The 20550-nt window shown below is 46.7% G+C and overlaps 2 non-coding genes across 2 annotated transcripts; one reads left to right on the top strand and one right to left on the bottom strand.

Moving 5' to 3' along the window:
• Positions 1–460: 460 nt before the first annotated feature.
• On the bottom strand, positions 461–624 carry LOC132822494 (U1 spliceosomal RNA). The gene has a single exon (XR_009645451.1). It is a non-coding gene; the product is annotated as a U1 spliceosomal RNA (small nuclear RNA).
• A 19394-nt stretch (positions 625–20018) lies between these two features.
• trnav-cac (transfer RNA valine (anticodon CAC)) lies at positions 20019–20091 on the top strand. The gene has a single exon. It is a non-coding gene; the product is annotated as a tRNA-Val (tRNA).
• The last annotated feature ends 459 nt before the right edge of the window (positions 20092–20550 follow it).

Below are 20550 nucleotides of genomic sequence, written 5' to 3'. Positions count from 1 at the left end.
TCCAGTAAGTCTGTACTCCACACCCTGAAGATCACTCATATCCTTCATTGTTGATGCCTATTTTGTTCCACAAATCCTGAAGACACAAGTAGCTTTATTATTGGGCAGCCGGCAAGAGTTTCAAAGCGTCTCTAAGGTACCCGAGTGTCGACTTTAGATTAGATTATTTACAGTGTGGAAACAGGCCCTTCGGCCCAACACGTCCACACCGACCCGCCAAAGTGCAACCCACCCATACCCCTACATTTACCCCTTTACCTAACACTACGGGCAATTTAGCATGGCCAATTCACCTGACCAGCACATCTTTGGACTGTGGGAGGAAACCGGAGCAACCGGAGGAAACCCACGCAGACATGGGGAGAACGTGCAAACTCCACACAGTCAGTCGCCTGAGTCGGGAACTGAGCCCGGGTCTCAGGCGCTGTGAGGCAGCAGTGCTAACCACTGTGCCACCCGCAAGGGGACAGCGCGAACGCAGACCCCCACTACCACAAATGTTGCTGTCGAGTATCCCGCATTTGGTGACATCGCAGGCGTCAGCACACCCGACGTGCAATGGGATAGCCTCGTCCTGGGAGCGCTACCGCAATGATCATGGTATCTCCCCTGCCAGGTTAGTATAGAGACTTGTAGAGACTCTTCTTCACAAATCTCTGCCTTACCCACAGAGACAGCATATTTAATAGGAATTAGACAAAGACATATCAGTCAAATGGGCGATTGTCATTACGTAGTTTAAAGCAGGTAATTATGACCTTACAAAGCTTGATGAATGGCGATGTCCTGTGATAACGTATGAATGGAGTACAGAAACTGATTATCGCATAGTTCATGATTATGTGTTGATGGGAAGAGATTAAGGCTGGAGGGTTCTTCCTTCAGTAAATGGGGGATTCACTTACCTATGCTATTATGGAAGGGAGGTAAGACAATGGGAGCGGGAGGCAGTTTAACAGGGTTGTGCCCAGGGCTCTCAGTCTTGTCTGGAAAGGGCAAATTCCTCTGTCTGGGGTTATGGGGCAATCCACATGTGTGGCTGCAAGAGGTTCTATTTTGAGATACTGTCAGCCTCCCCCCTTCTGAGGTGTTCTGTCTGTATTGAAAGAGTGCAGGCATTCAGTTGATGAAATAAGGCCTTTGGCAAGGTAATGTTTAACCCTTGAGACCCCACGGTATCCTGAAAGAGAAACAAAAGGTATGGAACTGGTCCCTCTATGGTAGTTTAACTTCCTCGTTCTGACCAGGAATCTGTTGACCAGAATTGGATGCAATGATTGACTGTGACCTAACTAGAGCTTTATCAAGGGTTAGCAACTTTTCCGTGAGTTTGTTATCATTCTCCCATTAATGAAGCCCAGCATCCCATTTGTTTTACTCAAGACACTTTATGTTTTCTCTCCTTTAATAAGTGGTACACATTGTCCACCATTCCTGCTGTCCTGCACGTTGTGTCCGTGCCATTCAAATATATATTGCATTTCTACATTGCTTCTCTCAAAATGAATGAACTTATTGTGTGTTCTCATGAAGTGACATATTCCACTCAAATTATTAACTCTCCTCCACACATTTTACCGCCTGGAAAACAGAAGAGTGTAGCACTGGAATAATCGTCCCACCATGTCTGTGTGGAACATGATGCTATTCCAAACTAATTCCATCTGCCTGTGCAAGATCCATATCCCTGACAACCCATATCTGCTTATGTGTCTGCCCAAATGCCTCTTAAACGTTGTGATTTTTTCTGCTTTTCCCATCTCTCAGGCAAGTACATTCCAGTCACTGACCCACCTTCTGCACAAGAAAATTGCCAACACAACTGCCTTTAAACTTGCACATGTTGTTGGAAATGCTCAGCAGATCATGCAGCATCTGTCAAGAAAAATCAGTTCATGTTTCGGGTCTGGTCACCCTTCCTCAGAAACGTTAACTTTAATTTATCTTCATAGAAGCTGCTTGACCTGCTGAACATTTCCCGAAAATGTTTTTGTTTACAGCATCTGCAGTTGTTTCAGTTGTTTCAGTTTTCATTTCCTTTAAACTTGCCCCTACTCCCCTTAAATCTATGGCCTCTATAATTGCCATTTTCACCCTGGAAAAGAATTCAGATTATTCACTCTCTCTGAGCCTTTCAGAGCACCCGCAGCCACTGACTTTCACAAGACAAAATTCCAAGTCTTTCCAACCTCTCCCAATCCAGGCAACATCCTTGTAAACCTTTTCTCACACTGTCCTAAGCCTCCACATCCTTCTTTTTGTATGGTGATCAAAACAGCACACAATACTCCAAAGATCACCTAATTACGGTTTTATATTCATTCCCCTGACAGAAGAAAGCAATCCTGCCATCTACCTCCTTCACCATTTTCAGGGAGCTTGAACTTGCCGCTGAAGATCCCTGTGTACATCAATGCTGCTGAGAGCCCTTTGGCTTAGTGAATACATTCCTCTTGCAATGAACCTTCCAAAATACATCACCTCACACTTGTCTGGATTAAAATCTATCTCCGTATGGGTTTTCCAACAGATCTCTTTCTTGCTGTATCCTTTGACAACATTCTTCACGATTCAAAACTTCATCAATTTCTAACATCCAGAAACTTTCTAATTAAATTATTTACATTTCCATCTAATCATTGATATATGTTACAGACAATAGATATTGCATTTCTGATCCTTGTGTAATAACACTGACCACAGAACTCCAGCCAGCAACATGCTGTGGAAGGAGCATATTTCATTTATTCAGTCAGTCGGAAAGCTTTTCAGATATTGGTGTGGCACTAGATGTTCCAAGATATTCACAATCCTGGTTAAAACACCCTGGAGCAGATTTTCAGTTCTGGGTACCCTACCTGGGGACTCCCCCAGAACAAAGTATAAAGCAGTAAACATCATCTCCTGCTGTGGAAGGATAACCTGTGTTGGTCTGAGCATGAACACAGAGCAGATTTACCTTTATGATCATTTAACCCCTGAAGACAAACAACTAGAACAAGTTAAGCAAGTACAAAGAAAATGTGTTATGGCACAGAAAGGGGCTCATCAAATCCAAACTGTCTCTCTGTAGCAGAATCCCTTATTCTCATTCTCCAACTGTCCCCAAAACCCTGAACGTTTATTTCCCTCAGATCTGATATAATCGTATTCGTTAATCACCGATCATCTCTACTTGCACCACCATAATAGGCAGCATGTTCCGCATATGTCCAGCCAATACAGTCAACGGGAACACTTGCTAATCTCCCACTTTCTCAAAACGTTATCTCTAATCTTAAGTTTTGAGCCATCACCTATCAAGTGCAATTTACTTTAATGTCTGCTATATCTAGATGTGTTATAATCGTATCCATTTTATTCTATAAAGATATATTCAACTTGATTTCTTCAAAGAAAATAGCATTTGTTTTTCAAATCAATCCAGTGACTGCATTTTCTTGATCAGTGCACCTCACCAGTAAGTCTGTACTCCACACCCTGAAGATCACGGTGGCACAGTGGCACAGTGGTTAGCACTGCTGCCTCACAGCGCCAGGGACCTGGGTTCAATTCCCGCCTCAGGCGACTGACTGTGTGGAGTTTGCACGTTCTCCCCGTGTCTGCGTGGGTTTCCACCGGGTGCTCCGGTTTCCTCCCACAGTCCAAAGATGTGCGGGTCAGGTGAATTGGCCATGCTAAATTCCCCGTAGTGTTAGGTAAGGGGTATGGGTGGGTTGCGCTTCAGCGGGTCGGTGTGGACTTGTTGGCCCGAAGGGCCTGTTTCCACACTGTAAGTAATCTAATCTAATCACTCAGATCCTTCCTGAGCAGGAGTCTGTTGACCTGAATTGGATACAATGATTGACTGTGACCTAACTAGTCAATGAAATTGTTTCATGAAACCCAGGATCCCATATGTTTTGATCAAAACACTTTGATTATGTCCTCTCTCCCTTAAAGAATTGTACACGTTGACCCCCGCTTCCCTCAGTCTCTATTCTTTGTGTCTGTGCCATGCAAATATATATTTCCTTTCTACATTGCTTCTCTCAAAATGTATCAACTCACTGTGTGTTCTAAAAAACATTAACTCTCGCTCCACACATTGTACCCCCTGGAAAACAGAACAGTACAGCTCTGGAATAATCAGCCCATTATGTCTGTGCGGACCATGATGCCATTCCAAACTAATTCCACCTGCCTGGACATGATCCATATCCCTGCCAACCCCATGCCTGCTTATGTGCCTGCCCAAATGCCTCTTAAGCATTGTGATTGTTTCTGCTTTTACCACCTCCCAGGAGAGTACATTCTAGTCATCTACCACCTTTTGCATTAGAAACTTGCCTGACACATAACTCCCTTTAAACTTTCATATGTTGTTGGAAATGATCAGCAGGTCTTGCAGCATCTGAGAAAATAAAAATCCGTTAATGTTTCGGGTCCTGTCTCAGAAACGTGAACTCTGATTTCTCTTCACAGATGCTTCCAGACTTGTTGAGCAATTCCAGAAACTTCTGCTTTTGTTTCTGATCAACCACATCTTCTGTTCTTTCTGTTTTTATTTTCTTCAAATTTCCCCCGATCCCCTGAAATCTATGCCCTCTAGAATTTGTCATTTCTACCTTGGAAAAAGATTCAGATTATAGAACATAGAATAATAAAGCGCAGAACAGCCCCTTCAGTTCTCAATGTTGCACCGACCTGTGGAAGTTTCTCAACTCGTCCCCCTACACTATCCCAAAATCATCCATAAGTTTATCTAAGGATTGATTAAATCTCCCTAATGTGGCTGAGTTGACCACCTGAGTTGGTAGAGCATTCCACACACTTACCACTCTCTTTGTGTAAAGAATTTGCCTCTGACATCTGTCTTAAATCTATCACCCCTCAATTTATAGTTGTTCTCTCTCGTACTAGCTGACATCATCATCCTAGGAAAAAGACTTTCACTGTCCACCATATCTAATCCTCTGATTATCTTATATGTCTCTATCAAATCCCCCCTTAGCCGCCTTCTTTCCAATGAGAACAAATCCAAGTCTCTCAACCTTTCCTTATAAGACCTTCCCTCCAGACCAGGCACCATCCTAAAAAATCTCCTCTGCACCTTTTCCAAAGCTTCCACATCCTTTTTGTAATGCGGCAACCACAGCTGTTCACAATATTCCAACTGTGGCTGCACCATCATTTTGTATAGTTGCAGTATGGTATTGTGGTTCCAGAACTCAATCCCTCTCCCGATGAAACCTAACACGCTGTATGCCACCTTAACAGCACTATCCACCTGGGTGGAAAATTTCAAGGATCTTTGTACGTTGACTCCAAGATCCCTCTGCACATCCACACTACCAAAATCTTTCCATTGACCCAGTATTCTGCCTTCCTGTTATCCTTCCCAAAGTGCATCACCTCACATTTAGCTGCATTGAACTCCACTTGCACCTCTCGCAAGAAGTGAGAGAAATCAAACATGATATAAAGATCCAACAGAGTCACTAAATTCATTTGGACATAAAGGGGACATGATTATCTTGTATGTCAGTGAGCAAAGGTTTCAAACAACATTGTGTGTGGTTAAGCACCAAGACAGACAGACAGACACACACACACACACACACACACACACACACACACACACACACACACACACACACACACACACACACACACATATAGGAATGTGAGTGTTCCAGTGAACTTACTGCAGAAATGATTTAACATTATCCAGTTAACAACCTAAAAACATTCACAGACAGAGAAGCCATAAATATGTTGTGTTTATGGGAACAGATTCACCAGATCATCCAACCTGGAGATATGCGAGGAGATAAGCATCATGGAAATATTTGGATTGTGAGAAGGATTGAAAATTCACAGACCTCCTGGAGACCAACAGACACAGACATTCTGTGTGAAGAGATTTATTTTGTCATCCAGCTTCATGTCACACCAGTGGCTTTACACTGACAAAAGAGCTTTCCCCTGACTATGGGGGAGAAAAACTTTAAGATCTGTAAAGGTCTTAAATTCAATGGTCTTTATTTAACATCACCCTATTCACATGGGGGAGAAGTCGTTCAGCTGTTCCATGTGAGGGTAGATATTCATTTGGGGATCCAGCAATGCCTTGCTCTTTCTTCCTTGATAAGAGACTAAAGCATTTTCCCCACTACAGATTTTATAGTAACTGATCTATACTTCCCCATCTTTTGTCTACCTTCTTTTTAAAACAGCGGCACCACTGTATTCCAATCTGCTGGAACTGCCCAGAGTCCAGCAAATTGGGAAAATTACTGACAGTGTAACTGTTCTATCCCCCGCCGTCTCTTTTAGCACGCTGGGATGCATTACACCAGGACCAGGAGGCTTGACTATCCTTAGCTCCATGAGCTTGCCCAACACTCACGTTCCATAATAATGTTTGTTTCCAGGTCCTCACCGACTCCAACTCTTTGTCAAAGTCTGGCATGTTATTAGCGCCCTCCACTGTGAAGACCGATACAAAATACCTGTTCAGTGCCTCAACCATTTCATCACATCCCATAACTAAATGCCCCTCCTCGGCCCCTGAGGGACCAACATTTATCTTAGCCACTCTTTTTCATTTAAAGGTATCATAGACACTTCTGCTATCTGTGTTTAAATTCTGTGGTACATCTTTTCTCTCCTGTTCTTTCCTACAGTTCTTTATCACTCTTTTTGTGACTTCCTTCTGATCTTTAACACTTTCCCAATCTTCTAGTTTCATGATGGTTTTGAACTCTTTTTATGCCTCATCGGTCAATGTGAGAGATGGGGAGGGAGAGTGGGGAGGGGACGGGAGGGAGAGGCGAGGAGGGAGGGGGAGAAGAGTGGGTGGACGAAGGGGAGGCGCGGGGATAAATGGATTGGGAAAACAGGCAGGGCAGAGGAAAGAAGGGGTGGAGAGAGGGCTGTGGGTGAGAGGGGTAGGAGAGAGCTGGGAACGGTGGGCGAGAGTAGGAAGTGAGATGGAAGGAGAGAGTAGGAGGAGTTGCATAGGAGAGGGAACAGGAGGACAAAGGGTGAAGAGCGAGGGGTGGATGGCGTGAGGGGGACTAGAGGGGTGGAGGGTGGATGGGTAGGGGTTGTAGGAGAGAAGGAGAGGAATGAAGGAGAGGAGTAGAAGTGGAGAGAAAGTGGAAGGTGGAGAACGGGGAGGAGACAGTGAATGAAGTGGAGGGACGAGTGGTGGGGAAAAGGGGGAGGAGCGGGGTTAGGAGGGAGGGGAAGGAGAGAGAGGAGGAAGCGAGGACGTGGGGGAGTTTGGGGTGTGAGGTGAGGGGTAGTTTCGGGTGGAGTAGGAGAGAGGGGGTGGGAGGTGGATGAGAGAGGGACATGAGGGGTGGAGGATGTGTGGAGGATTGGGGAGAAAAGAGTTGAAGTTGAGGAGGAGGGGAGGACGGTGGGAGGTGAAGGGGAGGAGAGAATGGGGAGGAGAGGCAGAAGTGGGGGAAGGAGGGGGAAGGTGAGCAGGGAAATGGAGCAGGGACAGGGAGGAGAGCCAGGGAGGAGGGGGCAGGAGAGATGGGAGAGTAGAAGGGAGGACAGGTGGGAAGAGAGGATACGAGGGGATAGGGAAGGAGTTTAGGAGAAGGGATGAAGAAGAGGGGCACGGGAGAGGGGAAGAAGTGAGTGTGGAGAAGAGGGGGACAAGTGGGCTGGAAAGGGGGAGAGGAGAGGAGGGGAGGTGAAGAAAGGAGAGGGTGGAAGAAGAGAAGGGTGAGGAGAGGGGATGAGGAGAGAGGGTATGAGGAGATAGGGGAGAGTGGAGAGGTGAGCGGGAGAGGAGAGAAAGAGGAGAAGGGAGAGGTGAGGGGGAGGAGAGAGAGGAGAGAGGGGACAGTGGTGAGGAGAGGAGGAGAGGGGAAGGAGAGAGGGGAGAGGAGACAGTGATGAGGAGAGAGAAGAGAGAGTAATGAGGAGTGAGAGGAGGGAGAGAGGAGAGAGGGAAGAGGGGAGAGGAGAGAAGGAGGAGAAGGGGAGGAGAATGAGGAGGGTGAGGGGGATAAGAGAGAGAGGTGGGGGAGAAGAGAGGGGGAGAGGGGAGATGGGAGGTAGAGAGCATGGGGGAGGAGAGAGTGGGAGGAGAGAGGGGGATGAGAGAGATGGGGCGGAGAGAGAGGAGAGAGAGTGGAGGAGAGAGGGAGAGGAGAGAGAGTGGGTGGAGAGGGGGAGGATGGAGAAGGGAAGGAGAGAGAGGGAAGGTTAGGGGAGGACGAAGAGGGGGAGGAGAGAGAGGTGTAAGAGAGTGAGGGGCGAGGAGAGAGAGGGGGATGAGAGAGGGGGACGAGAGACAAGGGAGGGAGGGAGTGGGAGGAGAGAGGGGAGGACAGAGAGGGGTAGGAGAGAGAGGGGAGGAGAGTGGGAGGATGGAGAGGGGGAGTAGAGAGAGGGGGAGGAGAGAGGGCACGGAAAAGAGGGGTGGAAGAGAGAGAGGGAGAGGAGAGAGAGATGGAGAAGAGAGGGGCAGGGAGAATGAGGCAGACAGCAGCAGGGGCAAAGGAGGGTGATAGAGAGGGGGAGGAGGAGAGTGGGTGAGGTGTGGGGTCGATGAGGAGGAGAGTGGGGGTGATGTTAGCGGGGAAAGAAGAGGTGAGGGGGAGGAGGTGGTGGCGTGGAAAGATGGCGTAGAAAGCAGGAGGCGTGGGAGCAGAAGGAGATGGCGAGGAGATTTCGGGAGGACAGCGCGGTTGGAGGTGGGGAGGAGGAGATTGGGTGAAAGACAGAAGTGCAGATGGTTAGGACGGTGAAAGTGGGGGAGGAAAGAGAGGAGAGAATCGTGAAGATGGGTGAGGGCAGGGTGGCAGGGGAGAGGGGAGTAGGAGACTGGGGGAAAGAGAGGCGTGGGGAGATGGGTAGGAGAGTAACCCACCCAGACCTTTCTCCGTCTGAACAGTTCACCTAACCCTTTGGGCAACTCCCCCATGGCCAGTCCAGCCTGACGTGCACACCATTGGGCCGGGTGAGGAAACCCACGCAAACACTGGGGAGAATGTGTACACTACACACAGACAGTCGCCTTGGGCAGGATTTGAACAGGATCCCTGGCACTGTGAAGCAGCAGTGGTAACCACTGAGCCACCGTGCGACCCTATTGAGAGAGAGAGAGATGAAGTGAGAGGCGGGGGGGGAGAGGAGAGAGGGGGAGAGGACAGTGAGGGAAGAGAGAGGGGAGAGAGAAGAGAGAAGGGAGGAGAGAGAGGGAAAAGAGGGGAGGAGGAGAAGAGAGATGAAGAAGAGGTGGAGAAGAAAGAGCAGAATGAGAGTGTGAGAGAGAAAACGAGAGAGGAGAAAGAAGAGAAAGAGAGAGCGAGAGTGAGAGAGATAGAAAAGGCAAAAAGGGAACAAGTGACCTCCAGCTCACATTCTGTCACAGACAGAGACAGTAATAGGTCAATACTCCCCCGGTCAGCCCGCATAGCGTGAGCGTAATGGCTGACTGAGCTCGGTTCAAATACTCCCAGAGTCTATCACCCAAACCCCATCTACTCCCGAACCTAGTTCATCCTGTCAGCTCCCAACTTCCTCTACCTGGAACACACCTCCCCCAGGTGTGGGATACACCAATAATCACCTAAGACTTTGGTACAGATCGTCAGGGAGGATATGATGGCGAAATTGTATGCAGTGATTGGTAATGACTGAGGATGCAACACTCAAACGCCAATTATTTCCAGTCTCTGATTAATCGATTGATCATGTCAGATTTTGATTAAATGTTTCTTTGGCGTTTCCTGTCTGTGAATCTTCTTTAAATATTCAAAGAAGTTTAATAAAGGTAGTGTCAGTCCAGGCGAGAAATCAGACAGACAAATAATTCCCTTTGTTTGATACTTTTGTGTATATATCCTTTCTTGAAATCCTCAGAGAAAGAAGCTTACAAGATCCATCACTATCCATCACAGAGAGAAAAGAATAACCAAAATAAAGTAAGAAATTGTCTCTAAACATGAACATTATTTCTCTGTCCCTAAAGGTGCCAATCCTATTGGGGTCCTCCTGCACCCTCTCTATAATTTCAGAAACTCACATTATCCCTCCTTCAGGTCGAGGGTGATCAGTATACTCAATACAGAGATCATCATACATTGTGAAGGATGGGAGGGTCCAGAAAGGGGATAGGCTCATTCATTTCCCAGAAAGTTTCAGGAGTGATTTATGATGCAATGGAGCAACTGGAGTTGAAGCGAGATGCGACAGAGCTTATTGGCTTATAATGGGTATAGATAAGGAAGATGAAAACAAGATGTTCACATTAGCTGGGGGAAAAGGACGAAGAAATACAAAAATTAAGTTTGTGGATAGATTGACAGGGAGGATTTGATGAAGTGCTTATATGGAAGAGATACAATATCCACTGTATCTTAAGGGATTGCTTTTGGACTGAGCAGCCTGACGTTCTGTATTTAATTTCCAGATTCTGTCAAGCCGTGGGCTTGAATTATCCCAGTACCAGAGTCAGAGTGATGTAGCTCAGGCAGTCACAATGAAGGGTCTAGGTATCTTCCAATTTGTGATGGTTCCTTTCCCTCTGGGTGTTTGCAGACCCCTCAAGCTCTCTGACGCTCTCGGTGATGGAAGCATGGAAATCAGTGACAGACTCTGCAAACAGTGAGAGCTCTAGTTGTTCCACCGCCCTTCAGATCCCCGCTAACCTTCCTGCTTTAGGGAAATCGGCACGCCTGGTTGGTGACAGGCTGTGTGACTCAAATGGGCAGCAGGAGGCTGCAAGATAATGGTTGGTAGTTTGAGACCTTGGTTGTTCTAGATCAGACGATGGGAATACCACCCTAGCTCCATTTAAACCGGAAAATCCATGGCAAGGTTGAATTACAGCCCAAACCATTGATGATTCTGTGTTCCCTGACCCCACATGGAGTAAGACAGGGACAAACATTGTTCTCTCCAGACCCCCGCTGTCAACAGACAGTGGCCACTGCAGCTCCCTGCACAGCCGTGGGACACAGCTTACAGAAACCCCCCCCTCACCCCCTCATGAATGGTGCTTCTCATGTGAAAGTCTTTACGTTTAATACGGTAACGGCTGCAATCCAACCTCTGTCCCCAAGATTAGAAGCTGCAGGATTTTGTGATGAGAACAGTGTTATGAAGTTGAAGACGTGCCCTTCACCTTTAAATGAGAGTGAATGCTGTCCGGAACTGAGCGCTGACAAATACCTGTGACGACCAGCTCTCAGTCTCAGCGTGTACTGGAAAATTGGAAAGATGTAACGGTTGGCTGTGAAACAAGCCAGTTTTGTTTGTTAATTAAGAAACAATTCAAATTTTACCAATCAATTTAAATTATGCCTCAGAATACTAAAATCCAATCGCGCTTCGATCTAGTGTTTAGAAACATTGCAGAACCGAGGACTTCCATAATGTTGCCCCCACTGATCATTCCCCATGAAACATGCCCAGGTCCTCAGTTGAGGAACCTTTGCTCCTTCGCTTTGAACCGGGCTGCCAGGCCAAGGAAATCAAATGTGGTACTGTTTTTAGTGGAAGGATCAGAGCACGGTAACCCCACTCTGAAACAGAATGGCCATCAGTGCTGTACACATCAGTGCATATTCAGAACCCGGTTGGAGAAAACCGTAACAATGTTTCACACAGTAATGAAACGGGATTGTATTCCTTTTCACCACTCCAGCGTGTATGAGCGAGCAAATCCAAAGCCAGGTTTGTTGATGTGAACAGCAAGTTATAAAACTCTGCTCTGCTCATGTCAGTCTGAAAGGCTGCCATCGGGAATAAGGGCTGTTCTTGCCGGATTTTGAAGCGGGGAGTTTTCGTGTATGAGGTGACTCCAATCCACACTACAGTATAGGAAGCATCCCCGCGAGCAGCTGGTGTTCAGAGTCGGCCAGCACTAAAATTTACACAGTTCAACCCTTCACCTTTCCATTTCCAGGAGCTGGTTGTTCTCCAGCCTAATTGACATCTTTGAAAAATTAAGAAAAATCATGTGAAATTGCTCACAAAATATAGATAAGGATATTGTCAGGTGTGCACAGTTTGGAATGTAGTGCAAGTCTCAACGTGGGCATGACCTTAAGGAAGGTTTGGAAACTGAATACTTCAGTTTTTGTTTTCGGCAATGTGGGGTGAGTTGAAAAGGTTGAGAGCATAGGTTTAAGGTGAGACGGGTAAAATATAAAAGGGATTGAGGCACCTTTCCCACGCAGAAGGTTGTGCGGGATAGAATCAGCGACCAGAGGAAGTGGAGGAGGCTCCTACACTCAGAAGATTTCAAAGGCAGCCGGATGAGTTTCTGGATAGGGAGGGTTTAGTGGGATACGGGCCAGATGCTGGGAAATGGGAGCTTGTTTAAAATGCATTTCCAGCGATTTCGAAGCATAAATACTGTTCTGGGGGCAGTCCGGTGCAATCAGCCATAAACGGCTCCCAGATCCTTCAGCAGAACAATTCCAAACTGCCCTCCCAACATATATTGGAAACTTAGCGCACCGCCATCTCCCAGAAAAACTCTGAAATGAGGGAAAACAAAGAACCGAACATGAACGAGTCATGAAAAGTGAAGACTCCCAAAGACAGTCTCGATTACATTAGTTTGCTCATCCGATCAACAATGCGACAGTGCTTGCAGCTCACGTTTCCAGGACAGAAGTGAACGAAATTAGAGAAATTTAAGACCATATGACATTGCAATTAAGTGGAATTATTTTTTTCATTCACTAGAACACCAAATAATGATAACTAAAGTCACTGCAGGATTTTGTTTCACACCAGCGATGAAATCCCAATCTCCGTTCGGTTTCAGTGGAAATAGTGAACAACACAACTTGGCCGGAACATGATGCAGCAGTTGATACGCTTGAGGGCCGGGCATTTCGTGTGGCAGGCGAATGTGATCACTCCAGCATGGACACTGGCACATTGGAGAGGGTGCATTCTCTCAAATCGGAGATACATTTACAATAAGCAAAGTAAATTGGTCGTGTTGGAATTTAAACACTGAACATTAACACGCTGCAGTAAAACAGGCAAAGCACACAAACGGTGGAATGCGAACAAAACCCTCATAGAACATAGAACATAGAAGGATACAGCGCAGTACAGGCCCTTCGGCCCTCGATGTTGCGCCGACCGAATCCTACCTAACCTATACTAGCCCAATAACTTCCAAATGCCTATCCAATGCCCGCTTAAATGACCATAAAGAAGGAGAGTTCACCACTGATACGGGCAGGGCATTCCATGAACTCACAACCCGCTGTGTGAAGAATCTACCCCTAACATCTGTCCTATACCTACCACCCCTTAATTTAAAGCTATGTCCCCTAGTAACACCTGACTCCATTAGCGGTAAAAGGTTCTTAGTATCTACCCTATCTAAACCCCTAATCATCTTATACACTTCTATCAGATCTCCCCTAAACCTTCTCTTCTCCAATGAGAACAGCCCCAAGTGCCTCAGCCTTTCCTCATAAGATTTACCTACCATTCCAGGCAACATCCTGGTAAACCTCCTCTGCACTCGTTCTAAAGCTTCCACATCCTTCCTATAGTATGGCGACCAAAACTGCACACAATACTCCAGATGAGGCCTCACCAGAGTCTTATACAACTGCAACATGACCTCAGGACTCCGGAACTCAATTCCTCTGCCAATAAAGCCCAGTACACCATATGCCTTCCTCACAGCACTATTTACCTGGGTGGCAACTTTCAGAGATCTGTGTACATGGACACCAAGATCCCTCTGCTCATCCACACTACCAAGTAGCCTACCATTAGCCCAGTAATCCATCATCTTGTTATTCCTACCAAAGTGAACGACTTCGCACTTAGCTACATTGAATTCCATTTGCCACATTTCCGCCCAGCTCTGCAACTTATCTATATCCCGCTGTAACCTACCACTTCCTTCCTCACTATCCACAACTCCACCGACTTTTGTGTCATCCGCAAACTTGCTTACCCAGCATTCAAGTCCTTCCTCTAGATCATTTATAAAGATAACAAAAAGCAACTGTCCCAAAACAGATCCTTGTGGTACACCGCTAGTAACTGCGCTCCAAGATGAACATAATCCATCAACTACTACCCTCTGTCTCCTTCCAGCCAGCCAATTCCTAATCCAAACCTCTAATGTATCCTCAATGCCATACCTCCGAAGTTTTAGCATTAGCCTACCATGGGGAACCTTATCGAACGCCTTACTAAAATCCATATACACAACATCTACTGCTTTACCCTCATCCACTTCCTTAGTCACCTTCTCAAAGAACTCAATAAGGTTTGTGAGGCACGACCTGCCCTACAGAAAACCATGCTGGCTATCCGTGATCACGTTATTCCTACCCAGATGTTCATAAATCCTATCCCTTACCATTCTTTCTAAGACTTTGCCCACCACTGAAGTCAGACTCACTGGCCTATAGTTACTAGGGCTATCCCTACTCCCTTTCTTGAACAATGGGACCACATTCGCTATCCTCCAGTCCTCTGGTACTATTCCCGTTGACAATGACGACATAAAAATCCAGGACAATGGCTCTGCTATCTCCTCCCTAGCTTCCCATAGGATCCTGGGGTAAATGCCATCAGGCCCAGGAGACTTATCTATATTCATCCTTTCCAATATTCCCAAAACCTCTTCCCTGCATATTTCCAGGGCATCCATTCTAATTATTTGTGATTCCATATTCACATCAGCAACAGTGTCCTGTTCCTGAGTGAATACTGATGAAAAGTACTGATTTAATGTCTCTGCAATCTCCTCCGCCTCCACACACAACTTCCCACTACTATCCTTGACTGGACCGATACCTACCCTAGTCATCCTTTTATTCTTGACATACCTATAGAAAGCCTTTGGGTTTTCCCTAATCCTACCAGCTAAAGACTTTTCATGTCCCCTTCTCGCTTCTCTTAGCTCCCTCTTTAGCTCCTTCCTGGCTACCTTATAACTCTCAATCGCCCCTACTGAACCTTCACGCCTCATCTTTACATATGCCGCCTTCTTCCCTTTCACAAGGGACTCCAATTCCTTACTAAACCACGGCTGCCTCACAAGGCCCTTTACACCATGCCTGACTGGTACATACCTATCGAGGACACGCAGTAGCTGCTCCTTGAACAATCCCCACATCTCATTAGTGTTCTTCTCTTGAAGCCTGTTTTTCCAATCCACACATCCTAAGTCATGCCTCACTGCATCATAATTTCCCTGCCCCCAGCTATAGCTCTTGCCCTGCGGCGCACGATTATCCCTCTCCATCACTAAAGTAAAAGTCACCGAGTTGTGGTCACTGTCCCCGAAGTGCTCACCTACCTCCAAGTCTAACACCTGGCCTGGTTCATTACCTAGAACCAAATCCAATATAGCCTCCCCTCTTGTTGGCCTGTCGACATATTGTGTCAGGAAACCCTCCTGCACACATTGTACAAACACCGACCCATCTAATGAACTCGAGCTAAAGCTCTCCCAGTCAATATCTGGGAAGTTAAAGTCCCCCATAACAACCACCCTGCTACCTTCACTCTTTTCCTGAATCATCCTCGCAATATTATCCTCTACTTCTCTAGGACTATTAGGAGGCCTGTAGAAAACACCTAACAGGGTGACCTCACCTTTCCTATTTCTAACCTCAGCCCAAACTACCTCAGATGGCAAGTCCTCTTCCATCGTCCATTCCACTGCTGTGATACTGTCTTTGACAAGTAATGCCACGCCTCCCCCTTTTTTACCCCCATGTCTGATCCTACTAAAACATTTGAACCCTGGAACGTGCAACAGCCATCCTTGTCCCTGTTCTAGCCACGTCTCTGTAATGGCCACAACATCGAAGTCCCAGGTACCAACCCACGCTGCAAGTTCACCTACCTTATTCCTTATACTTCTGGCATTGAAGTATACACACTTCAATCCACCTTTCTGGTTACAGGCACCCTCCTTAGAGATCGCTGCATTATTCCTAACCTCCCTACACTCAAGTTCCTGTACCCTAAAGCTACAGTCCTGGTTCCCATGCCCCCGCGGAGTTAGTTTAAACCCTCCCAAAGAGCACTAGCAAACCTCCCCCCAAGGATACTGGTGCCCCTCAGGTTCAGGTGTAGCCCATCCTTTTTATAGAGGTCCCACCTTCCCCAGAAAGGACCCCAGTTGTCCAGAAACCGGAATCCCTCCCTCCTGCACCATCCCTGTAGCCACGCATTTAACTGCTCTCTCTCCCTATTCCTCGACTCTCTATCACGTGGCACGGGTAACAAACCAGAGACTACAACTCTGTTTGTTCTAACTCTGAGCTTCCAACCTAGCTCCCTGAAAGCCTGTCTGACATCCTCACCCTTCTTCCTACCTATATCGTTGGTGCCAACGTGGACCGCGATCTGGGGCTGCTCCCCCTCCCTCTTAAGGACCCGGAAAACACGATCAGCGACATCACGTACCCTTGCACCTGGGAGGCAACATACCAAATGTGAGTCCCTGTCGCCCCCACAAAACCGTCTGTCTGTACCCCACACTATCGAGTCCCCAAGAACTATTGCTCTACCTTTCTCCACCCTACCCTTCTGAGCAATGGGGCCAGGCTCCGTGCCAGAGGCCTGAACCTCGTTGCTTGCCCCTGGTAAGTCATCCCCCCCACAAGTATCCAAAACGGTATACTTGTTCTTGAGGGGAATGACCGCAGGGGGTCCCTGCACTGGCTTCCTCCTCCCACTCCCCCTCACTGTCACTCATCTATCTTGAACTTTCGGGGTAACTACTTGCCTAAAGCTCCGATCTATGACCTCCTCTGCCTCCCGAATGATCCGCAGTTCATCCAACTCCAGCTCCAGTTCCCTAACACGGGTTTGGAGGAGCTGGAGATGGGTGCACTTCTTGCAAGTGTACTCAGCAGGGACGCTAATGGCTTCCCTCACCTCATACATGTTGCAAGAGGAACATTGCCCTCTCTGCACTGCCATCCCTCTAAAAGCAAGCTTTCCTTAAAAAAAAACAACAACAAAAACCAACCAAATCTAAAGAAACAAACAAGGAAAATGCAGCACTTACCCGCTAGTCACAATTGGTCTTATTATTAGGTTAGAGGAGGTGGAAGGGTGGGAGGCACTACTCGTGTAGTGCCTCGGGTGACTCGGAGCCCGCGTTTAAATAAGGGGAGAGAAAAAAAAACCTTACCCAGGTAACCTAGCGCGCCTTCCGGGTCTGCTACCGCTTTTTTGAAGGAAAACTTTAAATTTTTAACTGTTAAATAAACGACCAAACTTACCTCATTTGCGATTTAAACACAACACAGCGCCTTCGACCACTCGGCCACAAGGCCAACCAGCGGAGTCTGCCGTTTTCTTACACTATCAATATTACGCCTGCGAAACAACAGCAGGAAAGTCACAGGGGAAAGACATTCCCCCATCCCTGCCCTGCTCGCACTGCCGCTCGAACACATTTTCCTGGCATAAACAAAAGTCTCCTGCAAAACAAAAGGTGCAAAGTCACATGAAAATGGTTCCATGGTCTCTCTCCGACTTGCACAGCTGCTGGGATGTGCCCGGCTCCAATGTCAATTTCGCAGCAGATAATGAAAGCCCATCAATCCGGACAAAAATCAATAGTAAGCTGAGTCTATCTTCTCAGACTCTTTTCAGCTACAAATGTATCTGTGACTGCGTGAGAATATATGTTCGGTTATGATTTGGTCAAATAACCATGAGCTGCTTGACATTACTTCAATTTCGATTCTTGCTTTGCTAAATGATTTCACCTCGAAACTCAGTTGGTATCCATGTGGCTCATGTCCAGGTGTGCACATCATTGCAGCAAATTGCACGGTTTAGGTAAAAGGCAAGGAAAGTGGCATCTCGAACTGGCCCCGAGGTCAGAGCATCCTCACAATGTGATCTGTCGTTCTCGGATTGTAATGCTACTTCCGGGTTTAGGGTGGAGAACATTCTTTGGGACTCTTATCCTGCAAAACAGACACAGTGACTGAAACTATAGTGCACGGTATAGTGTGGAACACGGCCTGCTCAGCTTTGTGCATTTTCCCCGTAGTCCGGTGTGTTTCGTGTTCCGTGTAAACGTGAAAGTTGTCCTGTTTCGAGCAATGGCTGAAATCATTTAGCAAAGCAAGAATCGAAATTGAAGTAATGTCAAGCAGCTCATGGTTATTTGAACAAATCATAACCGAACATATATTCTCACGCACTCACAGATACATTTGTAGCTGAAAAGATAGGCTCAGCATATTATTGATTTTTGTCTGGATTGACGGGCTTTCATTATCTGCTGCGAAATTGACATTGTAGCCGTGCACATCCCAGCAGCTGTGCGAGTCGGAGAGGGACCACGGGACATTTTGCATGTGACTTTCCATCTGTTGTTATGCAGAAGGACAATTGGAAATGCAAGAAATTGGGGGGGGGGCCTGGCTGGCTGCAAGGTAGTGTGGCCGAGCGGTCTAAGGCGCTGAATCCAGTTTCTAGTCTCGAGAAAGGCGTGGGTTCGAATCCCACCGCTGCCATTCCGGCTGATCAACTCCACCGCTGCAGCTTTGTAAGAAATGATGCGTTGATGATGTTCAAAACAAAAGTACATTTTGTCAGCTTCCAGGGGAATTGAGAACATGCTGGATATTGCAACGTTCCTCTGCTGTCATGATGGCGTTTGCCTCCCGTGCAGAAAATCGCAAACAGCTTGACTGTTGCTTTACGTTCCAAGCAAGTTGAGTTTTTACTGGAACCGAATGGAGACTGTTATTTCATCGCTGTTGTGAAACAAAAGTCCTGCGGTGAGTCGATTCATCGTTATTTGGCTTTCTGGCGAATGGAAAAATCGTTACAATGCATATGTTCTTGAATTTCTCGCACTTCCTTCATTTCCATCCTGGAGACATCGGAAGGGAAAGGAAATCTAATCGAGACTGTGATTGGTGAAATTCCCTTTTTTTATGGCCTCTGATTATTATATTCTTTCTTTCTCTTTTTTCAGCATTGTCTGGGAAGTGGTGTTGCACTAAGGCTGCAGTATGCTTGAAAGAGTAGTTTGGAATTGCCCTGTTGTTAGTTGTGAGATTACTTTATGCCTCATGCCCTCGGACTGTCTCACCTTTAGCGTTCATGCTTCGCTGTGTCTGAACATGCATGAGGTATGCCCGTTTTGTTTGTGTTCCTTGTTAAATGCTTTCTGTTTGCGATTCGCTCAATACATTACGAGTTAACAGGGGTTCTGAGGTAACTTGCAGCAGCAAAAATACTCAACTGAGGATCTGGGAAAATTCCACCAAGTATGGTCAGTCGGAACAAAAGTCAGGAAGACGTTCGTTTCTGCAGTGTTTCACAATACTACCTTTCCCGTGAGCAGTCGAACAGACTAAATGATTGAGCCACAGACTGCGACGGCAAGCTCCGCAAAATAGTAATTCTTTAAAACCGGTGTAGGCAACACAACGTTATTGGGGTACACCGTGTGGAAACAGATACTTCGGTGTATCTCATCCATGCTCACCACATAACCAAAATTAAACAAGTCCCGTTCCCCAGCATTTGGCCTCAATCCCTCTAAACCCATCCTATTCCAGAAACTCACCCGATTACCATTGCAATTTTCCGAGTGCAATCGCCTCCTCCACTTCCTCTGGTAGCTCATTCCATACACGCACAACCTTGTGAGTGGGAAATGTGCCTCAGGTCCTTTGTCAATTTCAGACCACTCACCTTAAACCTATGCTCTCGAGTTTTCAACTCACCCCAGCTTGGGTAAAACACGTAAATACTCAGTTCACAACCCTTCCATAAAATCATGTCGCAGCCGTTACGCTGCTGGGAAAGTTATCCCAGCCTTTTCCACCTCGTCCAAACATAAACGATATCCTTGTCTATATTTTGTCACCTATTTCACGTGTCTTTTTTTTAAAAACATTTTCAATGTGTCAATTACCCTGGACAACAACGAGCTATTGGAAACAGAAAGGTGAAAAGTGGAATGGCTTCAACGTTCAGTGCCGGATGTCACAGAGCCGCAGGGCAGCCAGCCGAGGCTTGTTTCTGTAGTATCGTGGTCATCACGTTCGCCTCACACGCGAAAGGTCCCCAGTTCGAAACTGGGCAGAAACTGCTTTGTTCTTCAACTACAGCCTTTTACATGGACTTTCTGGTTTGCTTCACCCTCTGCAAACCTGCCTGCGAAATTGCTCCAACAAATCTGATCTCTTTGTGAAATGTGATGCAATTCCATTTAATTAGTGTGCAAAGCATTGTAAAGGTTTTCTCCAAGCTGGGTCTGATCATATGCCATTCTGTTTCAGAGTGTAGTTACCGCGTTCTGAAACTCCCACAAAAACCAGTACCGCATTTGCATTCCTTGCGCAGGCGGGCCGGTTCAAAGACAGGGAAGAAGCTGATGCGCTTGTTTCAAAGTGCACCACGGATTCCTGAACTGGTCTGTCTGTCAACTGTACCCCAAAGTCGTCTCTGAAAGTGCTCATTTGCAAGCTGTCTGTCGTTATTCAACGTGCGAGAATTGGCACCAGAGGTCCTGAATCATGGTTTGGATCAGTTCGCACGTTAGTGACT

Source organism: Hemiscyllium ocellatum, chromosome 14, assembly GCF_020745735.1.
Source record: "Hemiscyllium ocellatum isolate sHemOce1 chromosome 14, sHemOce1.pat.X.cur, whole genome shotgun sequence".
Taxonomy (NCBI): domain Eukaryota; kingdom Metazoa; phylum Chordata; class Chondrichthyes; order Orectolobiformes; family Hemiscylliidae; genus Hemiscyllium; species Hemiscyllium ocellatum.
The sequence above is the reverse complement of the archived record's forward strand: the minus strand, read 5'-3'. Positions and strand labels throughout refer to the sequence as shown.